The sequence below is a fragment of the Canis lupus genome, chromosome 10, assembly GCF_003254725.2.
Source record: "Canis lupus dingo isolate Sandy chromosome 10, ASM325472v2, whole genome shotgun sequence".
NCBI classification, from domain to species: domain Eukaryota; kingdom Metazoa; phylum Chordata; class Mammalia; order Carnivora; family Canidae; genus Canis; species Canis lupus.
In genome coordinates this window covers 38,837,520-38,849,608 of record NC_064252.1, presented here as the reverse complement: position 1 = coordinate 38,849,608, position 12,089 = coordinate 38,837,520, and the positions used below count along the sequence as shown (strand labels likewise).

The window sequence follows — 12,089 nt, the reverse complement described above, 5'->3', positions numbered from 1 at the left end:
CACTAATTCCTGGCTTTCCTGAGTTGGTGGCCAAATGGATGTGGAGATGAAGGTCATGTTTGGCCACGTGCATAAGGATTGCTGGGGCCCAGTGTAGATGGATAGTTGGTGCTTTTCAGATAAGATAAAGCTACCAAGGGAGGAATACTATGATAGGAACGAGGGGTCATATACAAGCAATTTTTTTTTTGATTTATAGTTTCCTCATGGCTTGATTTACTTTTTTATTATAGGACTGTAACTCTAGAGTAGTCATGAATCTACAGACCGAACCACAAGCCACTTAAAAACATCAGGACTATTAAAATACATTTTCTGCCAATTTTTTTTCCCTCTTGATGGATGCAACTTATCTTTGACAATCTCATGCTCCAGATGAAAGAAATCTCAAGGAAATTAAATACAGTCTGCTGTTTGATATTGCCACCAAATTCCATCTTTAGGTTGCTGTGTGTGTCCTCTTTACTTGATCGACTGATGGATTGATTGAGAAAACAATTGTCTGGATCAGTTAGACTATGGGTGGCCAGGGGCAAGATACCAAAACTGTTGCCAAAGAACTCTTTTTCATTCTGATTTTTCTCACTCCATAGATAGCCATGTCTCCCAGACAACTAGAAACCAGAATAAAAGTTTCATCAGCAATGTCAGAGCACTAATTTTTTTTACTCTCTCTGCCTTTTCCTGCAGCCTGGATGACACCGGAAACCAGCAGAGTCCCCCTGAAGGCTGCCCCAAATTGGGGACAAGGTGAGGTTTTGCACTGGGCCAGACTCATGCAAGCCACATCAAGTGGTCCTGGGAGCTCTCTTCCCCTTCTCTCTCTGATCTCTGCCAACAGAGGAATGAGGACTCTTCTGTATTTTACCACTTCCGGTGGTGCCCAGGTGTTAAGAATGGCCAACAGAGCAACAAGACTCCAACGAAGGCCAGGGGCAGCTTTTGAATAATGGGAAAGTGGAACCTGACTTTCAGTTATTTAGAAGCCACTGGAAGATTTCCAAAGCAATAGCCTCTAACAATAGCCTTTTTCCTAATATAATTATCTGCATTTTAGAGGAGAGGAGATTGCCGTACAAAGAGAGGAAGTACTTGCTTCAGACCTCAGAGGAATCCACTCTGTTTCTATAGCAAGAAGACTGGTAACCAGCGGCCTGTCCCTCTATCTGCTCCCTCCTTGGCAGTCTCATGGCCACACCATTTTATACTTGGGCCTGCCTTTGCATAGGGATGCTAGGTGCTCCGGGCTCTTGGAAGTTGACATTCTCCACTCCCTTAAGGAAGAGGAAAGGAAAACATTCCCAGTTTTCTGAAAGGCAACATGTTTTCTGTCTTGGCCACTTACCATCATCCCCACCCAAAAGAGTCAGTATTCATTTGTGATGTACTAAAGCAACCGCATCGTGGTTACCTTAACCAAGAGACAGAGTTCCAGGATTCAAGTTACAAGTAACTGAAGACAGAATGACAAACACATGCTAAAGCATGGAAACAGCAGGTCTATTAAAATACCTTTGCAACTTGCTTTATCTCCCCTTGCAGACATCCTGCCTAGAGTGGCTCCCCTCTGCTCTGCACCAACATCCCCTTTTCCCCCTTTCCCTAGGCAGAGTCATGAAAGGCAGCCTTTGATGTGGGGGTAACTACTTAAACACCCCCAGCATGTCTGCCAAATTATAGGACTAGGCTGGAAGCCCAGTGCTTGCTGCAGAGACCCTGAAACAATGCAGAAGGGGCCAGGTCCTCAGGCTGTGATATCTTTTCCATATTCTGTGGCACAGAAGGGAGGTGGATTAGACCACACTACATGAATAATCTGCTCCTCCTCAGCGAGGAGTCTGATAACGGGGTTCGATCTCAAAGCCTTGAGATCATGACCTGAGCCAAAATTAAGAGACAGATGCTTAACCGACTGAGCCACCCAGGCGCCCCTCATTTTTCTTTTATTTTTCACAATGATTCGCATTTGTACAACTGATCTAGTAGGAAACCATTTCATTGTTTCTAGCCTAAGGGATCAAGTAGCTCTATCTGCAGAGAGAGAAAGACGTTTGAGGGGCTTGTAGGAGGAAGTGAAGTGCCCTGGGCACTGTTAGGATTTAGGAGAAAGGAGAAAGGAAATCTGCGAATATGGTTTACGGCGGTGAATCTCTAAGAGTTTGGTAGCAACCCACACTAGGAAGTGCATTTTTAAGTCATAACCACATCACAGTGCCCCACGCACAGTGCTGACAAAATATGTCATGAAATAATTCTTATCCTTACCGTGTGTGATGCATTTTGTTCCTTTTCTTTCTTTTTTAGAAAATCTAAGTCAATGTTATTTTATTGTTAGAAATACACAAGGCACAATCCACTACACAGGTCTCGTGGCTCACTATGAAATTATGAGACGGACCCCTCATTTGAACAACTTGCATTTGGGGCAGACTCAGGCGAGGGAGAATTTCTTGTGAACTCATGGCTCCTGTGTGAACTTGTGGAGTGACAACAGAGAAGATAGGCACCTGATTTAAGAAAACATCACAAAGGTAAGTTGAACTTGAGGTGAGGCCTGCAGCTTTCAAGTGTCAACCATCTCTTAGAAAAGGAAACACGAGTGGCTTTAACTTGGTGGCCAGTGTATAAGCATCACATCCTAGTACCTTATAAGAAATCCTGGGGCGCCTGAGTGGCTCAGTGGGTTAGGCTTCTGCCTTCGGCTCAGGCCGATGAGTTCAGAGTCCTGGGATTGAGCCCAACATCGGGCTCCCTGCTCAGCAGGAAGCCTGCTTCTCCCTCTCTACCCCTGCTTGTCGTCTCTCACTATCTCTTCCTCTCTCTCTGTGCCTCAAATGAATAAATAAAATCTTTTAAAAAAAGAAGAAAAAGAAATCCTGCTTTGAAGTTTCTTATCTTTCTGGAGAAAGGAGTAAAATTGTCTGAGGTTGTAGGAAGCTTATCTGCATCGAATAATCCTTCTAGATGGTGATGTTTCCAGCAAAGGCACCTCCACCATGGTATCTGTGATTAAAGCTTGGTTCTCAGGGGCTAGATCTGCCTATTATGCCTGTTGACCTGAAGTACTTAGTAAAAGCACTCTCTTTCCCTTTCAGAGTGCCCCAGTGTGGACCGTAAATTCTGTGGTAACCTTAAAATGGGTAATTAAGGAAAGTAGGTCTATAGCACACAGTCTATATTATTATTATTATTGCTTTGTTGCAAAAACATGAGCCCATGTGTTTATTCATCTCTAATTTCTAACCTATGATGTAGACTTTAAGGTAAGTGTCGGAATGATGCATATGGGTACCTACTTCTAAAATTCAAGGGCATGGCAGGTCATGCAGAAGCATGCTTGTAGCCTTTTCCTCAGTCCTGCACACCCGGAGGCACTGAGCCCTGTCTACCATGGCTCCTGAGGTGTCCTCAAGGGGAAGGAGGGAACGTGTGTATATTTAGGGACAGCCCCGTGCCACTCGAGGTGAGGTCTGGACATAGTCAACCACCACAGATTTGGGGGTCAGGGCCTTCAGAGCTATGGATGCCTCATCTTCCCCAACCTGCGATCCATCCCCTACTTCTGGTCTCCCGCAATGCTGCTGCTTCTGTACCCATGTGAGGCTTCTGCCTGTGCCCTTGCCTCCCTGCTGGAGTAGGGCTCTGTCCTGAACTATCTCATCTGCTGGGCCATGGAACTGCCTCCCAGCTCCTTCCAGACCCAGAGAGGTTGAAACCATCATAGGCCACCAGCGCAATTTGGGGACCTGCCCCACGTGTGGCTGACACGTGATCTCACTGAGTCAGTCCCTTTGCTCCTGGTGCCTGAGATTGCTCTGCTGCTGGCTGACATTTCTACAGTCCTTGTAGTTGAGACCTGGCCCACCTCCCTTCCTGTCCTAGGTCACCGTTGTCACAGGGCCATGTGTGCCCCACTGGAGCAGCACCCTGAGCTAGGCCACCCCAGGCTGGCCAAGCACCCCTGGGGCATCAATAGGCTCTTCATCACCTGCTGTCTTACCGTGGGGTGTCCTGGCTCCAGGTCTGCCCTGGACTGCCTGGACCCTTCACCCCTGTGGGAGGGGCACCCTGACTCCAAGCAGGGCTTTCATTTCCACTTTGCAACCTACTTTTATTGAATGTTTGTGGTTTCTTGAAAGCCAATAATATGTTTGAGGAGGGGGTGAGACTGATTATTGTAAAGATAAAATGACTTTTATAGTTAACTGTGGATCTTTGGCATCCTATGTTACGGGAGAACAGGGTAGAAGGCTGCACCGTGAACCTTCTTGTTTAATGTCCTATACAAAACCTGAATCTGGGCCCCAAGCTTTCAATTTTCCCTTCATTACAGCAAAGGAGAAAGATTTGCTACCTGCCGATGGCCTTGCTGTGTACTACAGAGGTGTAGTGGTCAGGAAGTCAGCTGGGACTCTGATCTCAAATCTGCCTCTTTGTAACTGCTAGGTGGACTCAAAGCTGTTCATGTCCTAATGTCCAGGATGTGATTAAGTTTAGGGTTTTGAGATGAAGAGATTATCCTGGCTTATCCAGGTGGGCTCAATGTAATCATAAGGGTCCTCATAAGGGGAAGAAGATGCAAGAGAGTCAGAATCAAAGAGAGATTGAAGGTGTTACAATTTTGGGTTTGAAGGTGGAGCAAAGCACCATGAGCCGACGGACATAGGAGGCCTCCAGAAGCTGGCAGAGGCCAAGGAACAGATTCCTCCCCTCAGGCCTCCAGAAGGAATACAGCCCTGCACAACCCCAGATTTTAGCCCAGTGAGACCCATGTCAGACACTTGACCTCCAGAACTGTGAGATCATAAATTTGTGTTGCTTTCAGACAATAAACTTATTTGTTACAGCAGCGAGGAGAAACTCATACATTGATTGACTCTATCTCCTCTGCTAAGGCACTTTTCTGGAGTTCAATTTGTTTCATCCTCTGTAAACTGGGGTAATATTAGTGCCTACACCACGTTAGCTGTTGTGAAGACAGGACAACATTAGGCAAGTCAAACGCACAGTCTGCTTCCCGGCACATGATGAGTGCTCAATTAATGATTACTCTTACTATTCTTATTGCCTTGTTCAATCCTTACAAGTACTTTAAGAAGTTACTGCTATTAGCCCCATTTTACAGGTGGGGTCCTGGGAAGTTGCAATCTTGCCTCAGTTCCTTGTAAGTGGCAGAGTGACAATCCAAGCACAGGCAGCCCAGATCCCCAGTGCCCACTCTCCTCCCTTAACAAACTGCAGGTGTACTGGGAGTTTTTGTTTTGTGTCCTTGCAAAAACACAGAACACTGGACTGAGACCCCAACATGAGCACTTTGCAATGGCTGATGACATGTGAATTACAGTGAAAGAGTTTCTGAGAATTCAAATCAAGTACTTAAAAATGGGTTATCCTCCAACACATACTTACATGGTGCCTACTACCCATCACTTACAGTTGCAGGTGATGGGGATACCTCAGTGAACAAAACAGAGAGCCTCTGCTTTAATTGGAGCTCACATGTTATTAGGGGAGAGACAGACACCACTATACATGGCACTTTATGGGTGTGTATATGTATGAGATGATAAGTCTTAAAAAATATCAGAGTAAGGAGTAAATCAGGGCAAGGAGCTAGAGAGCGGCAGACATTGTAATTTTAGATGGGATGTTCAAGGGCGGTGCTAGAATTGGTGGGAAGGAGGTATGTGATTTTCTTAGAGGAGAGCCTGATCACTTGGTGGCACCAGTAAGTGCAAAGGCCCTGGGGCAGGGCAGCTGCTTGGCACAGTTGGGGAAAGGCAGTGTAACTGGAGCATCCTCATTGGAGGGGAGAGAGGGAGGAGATGAGGTCAGATTTCAGGGCCTGGATCATGTCAGGCTCTGTAGGTTATGTGGCGTTAGGATTTTATTTTGATTTGCCATTGGAGGGTTTTGAGCAGGCAAGACACATGGTCTAATTTAAGTTACAAAAAAAAGATAATACAAGTTTTAAAAAGAGACTTGTGGTTCAATGAGCTCATGTTGGCCTCGGGAGCTGCCTTAGCTGCCCCTGCCTGAGGCTGGCGGAGGTTTGCAGACGCTTCCCAGGAAACAGTGAAGTGCCCTGTACGAAAGTAGAAGCAGCCCAGGGCAGGGTGCCAGGGTCCTGCCAGAGCTAATTCAGAGCGGACTGGAGGATTGGCTACTGTGGCTTCTTAATAATGGTGTCTGAAGGGTTTATCAGTACTTCTAGCCAAATTTCATTATTTAAATGATGTTGAACATGCCACTGAATTTCCAAACCTTCTGGCCTATTGAGAATTCTATTTTACATAGAAGATCCTCAGTCTGCCCTTCTCACTGCCCCGAGTTTTTCCATCTGAGAGTAGACGTGGCGTTGTGGTTGTGAACATTTCTCCCCTCTCTTGGAAGATTGCCAGGCTGGTGAGTTTGAGTGACGATGCATTTGCAACTGTTCATTGAATTTTTACACTTTCAATTTGCAGGACTAGAGAGAAGAGGCGCCTCAACAGGAGTCTGTCTTAGGCACTTTCAAAATCTCTTGGTTTCCTTGACATTGTGTGCACATCACTCTTTTTTCACAGACTCCCACTGGAAAGTCTTGTTGACCTGTCTTGATGTAGGAATTGGAAGCGAATAATATTTGTTTCATTACACAGTGTAATTAAAGTCAGGGCTCTGAAATAAGGAGACTGTTCTCCCTTGCCTGCTGTTTTGTTCACTAAATTATATTTAAGGAAAACAGAATTGTTGTTGTTTCCTAATAAATTAATCAAGAGATTCTGAACAAAGCTAGAGAGATTTTGAAGAAGGAACCTCATGTCTAGGATTTATTCAGCATCTCCAACTCTCTTTCTCTTCCCTTAACACACACCTCCCAAACTTACATGCACGCGCGTGAACACACACACACACACACACACACACCACGCTGACTGTGGGGAATAAGAACTTCCGAGTCAAAAATTTACTCCTTAAGGATATATTACCATCAAATATTAGTGTTTATTGCCAATGAAACTCCCATTTAAAAAGTAATTATTACAATAATTAATTATGCCCCTATGCCACATATCAAGGATAGAAAAGGACTATTAAACCTGTTTCCAAGCCAGTATCACAGAAGGGAAAAGTACTATCAACAAGGAAAACTTCTGGCTCTTTCCTAAGCATCTTAACACTTCTTATGCCTGAATTAAACACACCAGTTCAGTCCAGGAAATATTTATTAGGCAGCTGCCGTGTGCAAGGCACCATGCTTATGTTCAGGGTATGATCAAGAAGGTTACCACTTTGCCCATGCTCTTGAGAAGGTGCTGGAAGTAAGGGAAGAATTTTAAAAAGAAAAATAAAGGGTAAGTGGGAAGCAATCACTTTTATTTTTCAAAAGGATTTTATTTATTTATTTGAGAGAAAGAGAGCAAGAGAGAGAGCGCAGCAGCAGAGGAAGCAGCAGAGTCCCCGCTGAGCAGGGAGCTTGTTGTGGGACTTGATCCCAGGACCCTGGGATCATGACCTGAGCTGAAGGCAGACGCCTAATAACTGAGCCACTCAGGCACCCCTTTTACTCTCATTTTTAAGATGAGGTTCTTTCTCAATGGTGGAGACTTTTCCAGCAATCTCTGATCAGATTCCTGGCAGCCCTGGCCCCATCCTGCCTGGGTTCGGCTTCCCCATCTGCTGGTTCTGAGCACTTCGCTTCTCAGCACCTGGCTGTCCTTATCTATAAGCCAGGAAACCAGGAGCACTCCTTAAAGAGCTGCTACATGGATCACAAGAGCATGTGCATGTGTATGCACGTGTGCACACACGAGTAGTATTCACTACAGTGCTGGCCCAGGCAAGTGCTCAGACATCAGCTACCGTGACCTCTCTGGCCCAGAGTTTCATTCAAAGAAGAAATTCCATTTAATTCCAAATGGAATTAAAATTCCATTCTAAATTTGGAATTGAAATTAGTCCCAATTCAGATTCTTTACAGAGGTTTGTTTTTCCTTTTTTTTTTTTTTTTTTTTTTACTTTGGAGAGCCAGGACACCTCTTCATTTCCTCTTACAAAATGTGGGCTTATAGGAATGTTCAAAGAGAACAAAGAGCAGCATTGTCCCTAGAGTATTACTGCTACCCCTCCCTGCCCGATGCATACACATTTAGCTCATCTCGTACCCTGTAGGACACACCTTCAGTCTGCGGTTGAATCCCATTTGCTCCCATCCCTGTATCGTTCACATTCTTCCCCACCTGTCTGTGCTTTCATAATTCCTTACTTCCTTTCAGCTCCATACCTTTGTCGGTGTAAACTTTACCCATCCATGTCTTTCCTACAGGAATATCGGCCACCATTCCTACAGGATGCATGCGTGCCATTCAAACACACTATTCATTGCATATGGCCTGAAGATTGCTTTTTTTATTATTCTAATGCCAACCAGAAGGTCCTTGAAGCCAGGCCAGTTTGAACTTGGTTGAACCTTCTGCAGGGGATAACACTGTTCTAAGTCAGTTTCCTTACCTGAAAATAATAATAATAATAATAATAATAAATAATAATAATGCCTGTAGGGTGGCTGGGAATGTTATATGAACTAATACTAGTTCCCAGACAAAGTGCTCAGTCAATAAATTATAGCAATTGTTTTTTGAAAAGCTGACCCTAGTGGCTGTTTATTTATAGTTTTTGTAATAAGCAGCAGTAATTAAAGTGCTTTATTTTTGCATGGATTTTGCAATTTAAAAAAAAAATCCCATGGTTAGTATCCGTGTAGGAATTTAGCAAGCTATTTAAAATGTAGAGAAAATATAAAATTACAAATAATCTTACAAGAAACAATAACTTTGTATATTTTAGTATATTTTTTCAGGATGTATATTACACAGTTAAGAGCATATATTATACATATAGGTTTGTGTTTAAAAATTAAAAATTCTTTGCAAATTTTATTTTCAATTATTGTATATATTTAATACAATGGCTGTATCACAATTTTTTTAACCAAATTGTATTCGAGCAGTTGCACTAATCATTTTAATGGATACATATATGTTGTCATATAGCCCTGTCTGCTTTCATACTATCCACTTTGTTTTACTACAAGGGATATGAATTAGAAGTAGAATAATCAACATCATGGATTTTTCTTTTTTTGTGTTCATGCTAAACCATAGACTGACATCTTGAAATTAGTCTGAGACCAGGCAGAAAGTGCTCTGGTGCCTCTTGCTTCACATTAAAATAATCAGTTCCTCCTGCCTCTTCATACACCCCTACCCCCCTTCCTGCTGATTAGACGGGTCCCAGGCAGGGAAAGAAGGCTCACTTCCTAAAGACCAAAACGAAATTCTCACTTTCCCCTTAAAATCTAATTATACGTGCCTTCTTAGTGAAACCCGTGGAGTGTATTTTATGAGTCTTTGGCTTGGTATGGTTTGCTTTCAGTGTAACTTTTCAGTATTTCCTTTTTACTGTAAAAGTATTCTGTTAAAATGAATTTTTATTCCTCTTCTCTCTATCCAAAATTTATCTTTTAAATTCAACAAAGCCCCAAACTATAAAAATGTACTCAAAGTTAAAATTGATCTTTGCAAGCTTACACTTAAGATAATTAATGATATTTATGAAATACATCTGTCAAATATCAAATTGCTCAGAACTTATGTTAGTTCCTTTCTATTTTTCATCCTTATTTGGTATATTGGAGACTAAATGATAAAAGGCTGATGAATCAGTGATAATGAGGAAGAAATCAGCCAAATAAACTTTTAGGGGTCATGTAGATCAAGGCACAAGATGGTTGTGTATTTTTACTATTCAGTGGGTTGCATTAGTAGTGTAGAAATTAGCATATTGCTCATTAGCTCCTGCAGGGAGCCTGCTTCTCCCTCTGCCTGTGTCTCTGCCTCTCTGTCTCTCATGAATAAATAAATAAAATCTTAAAAAACCCAACTAGTTATATCCTGATAAAATTGCTTATCTAAAGCTTAATTTATGTTTTTTTTTTAAGTTTCCATCATTCTAATTCCCCATCATTATAAGTATTTGAATATTCTGGCTAAATGAAAGAAATCACAATGTCATATAAAGATAACTAATTTCAAAGAAATAAAGTTTGAATGCTTGGTGAAAGGACATTGATCATAAATTTAACAAAAAGCAGATTACCAAATGACCTGATGATATATTTTTTTCTTAATTAGAAGTTATAGTTCTCCATATAATTTATTGTTTTCAGATGCATCCTAAAATACATCAATGTGGAGTGGTATATAGTGAGAATTTCCCCCCCCACCTTTTTTTTTTTTATTTTATTTATTCATGAGAGACACAGAGAGAGAGGCAGGGATACAGGCAGAGGTAGAAGCAGGCTCCATGCAAGGAGCCCAATGTGGGACTTGGGATTCTGGGATCACACCATGAGCCAAAGGCAGACGCTCAACCACTGAGCCACCCAGGCGTTCTTTCCTTCCCTCTCTTGTAAAGCTAGTGTTAAATTAGTGGCTCATCTCAAAATCAAAGACTTCTTAGAATCAAGAAATAGGATAAACAATAAATGTAGTAAGACCACACATAATTTTTCATTTTCTTCTCTCTGCTGGTCTGTATTTTCTGGCATATATTTGTACAGTAAGATACAATGAAAGAAAATATAAACACTATGAATATAATTTCACCTCTTTCTTTGGTGGTGTTAAAAACAGGACAACAGGCCCCAAATGGAGTCACTTATATTAAGCTCCACGTCACCAAACACACCTAACCTAAGTACAATTTTGGCCTCTTCCAGTAATGGAATTTTAAAGCAGTCAGAACTCACCTGATGAGCATTAGTTAGGTCATCTGCCTGATAGAGCCCTGTCATCCTCTAAAGGAAAGTAATGTTGGAATAAACAGTCCACTTTTTTTGTCCCATGTACCTTCCTAGTTCCTGTTCCCTTCTGTCTGTAAAGGTCTTCAGTTTTGTACACACTGCACAGCCCTTTTCTGTCTGCTGGGTGGGATACTGCCCAATTGATGAATCATTGAGTAAAACCAATAAGATCTTTATAATTTATTTGGTTGAAAAAAATTTTTTTGACGGTGGGGAGAGGACAATTTAAACTCAGTTTCTTGGCCATCTATTTTAAATCTGAAGTATTTTAGACACCAGTAGACTATGTAGGTCCCTGTGTTAAGAGCTATCAGATTACAGAGAGAAATATGACGTGGCCTAGCCTCAGGATCTGGAACCAATGGAGAACTCCAGAAGCACTAAGTGGGAAGAAGAAATCTAATAGTGCAAAATGCATTCAAAAACAGGCAAGATTGAGTGAGCAGTCAGGGAATATTTTAGGGGAAACTATGCAACTCTTCATGAAGGTTATACATTGAAGCATTTTCTTAATATCAGAAAAGGCCTCGAAAATGTAATTGTGTGAGTTGAGTAGCTGGCTACTGCTTTAAAGACAAAAACTCTCCTAAGATTGGATGGATCTCAAAATGTAATAGGTTTGATTACAGCACATCATGTTATAAACCTAGCAATAAAACAAAATTCAAATAGCATTCCTCAAGAAACAAATAAATAAAATAAAACCAGAACAAACCTATATAGAGCAAGTCCATGATAAAATAACATCAGCCAATAACGCAAGTGTTAATACTATCTTTTGACCTCAGAATTATTTTTAAAAAATGGCCTGGTAATATCTCTTTTTATTAGATTAGACCTGATAAGGTGCCTTGCATGGAGTATGACTAGAGGATGTTAACATGTATGACACCTATTATCAGAATATGCCATCTTATCAGTGTTAACATTATTACACAATTGGCCCAAGCATTACTCAATACTGTGCATTTGCTCACATCCTGCTCTAGAAATTAGTAAATTAGTAAAATGTGAATGCATTTCCTTTAAGCACACAACAGCTATCTGTACTTTGGAACCGTCAGCCGTAACAAGTCATCTTGTATAAACATACTTTCCCAGCCTAATCAGACTCCTCAGTAATTTGCCTCCTCACCCCAGGCCATCCGGAAATTCTGTCAAGGAGAAAAAGCTCCAGGGCACTGTGGTTTCCCCCCTCCCAATGTTTATTTTATACTTTTTTTTTTTTCTTTTTTCTTTTACA

At 41.8% G+C, this 12,089-nt stretch overlaps 1 protein-coding gene and 1 long non-coding RNA gene across 12 annotated transcripts in view; one reads left to right on the top strand and one right to left on the bottom strand.

Moving 5' to 3' along the window:
* Positions 1 to 12,089, top strand: part of LOC112669714 (uncharacterized) — a 46,475-nt gene that overhangs the window by 15,398 nt on the left and 18,988 nt on the right. For 10 of the 11 annotated variants that reach the window (XR_007413542.1, XR_007413538.1, XR_007413541.1 and 7 more), the window contains exons 2-3: positions 691 to 750; positions 2,305 to 2,531. This is a non-coding gene — a long non-coding RNA (uncharacterized LOC112669714). The remainder of the gene's footprint in view (positions 1 to 690; positions 751 to 2,304; positions 2,532 to 12,089) is intronic. The other variant, XR_007413540.1, reaches the window with a different exon arrangement.
* The window catches only part of FHL2 (four and a half LIM domains 2), a 67,551-nt gene that overhangs the window by 55,016 nt on the left and 446 nt on the right, over positions 1 to 12,089 (bottom strand). The gene's annotated exons all lie outside the window — the stretch shown is intronic.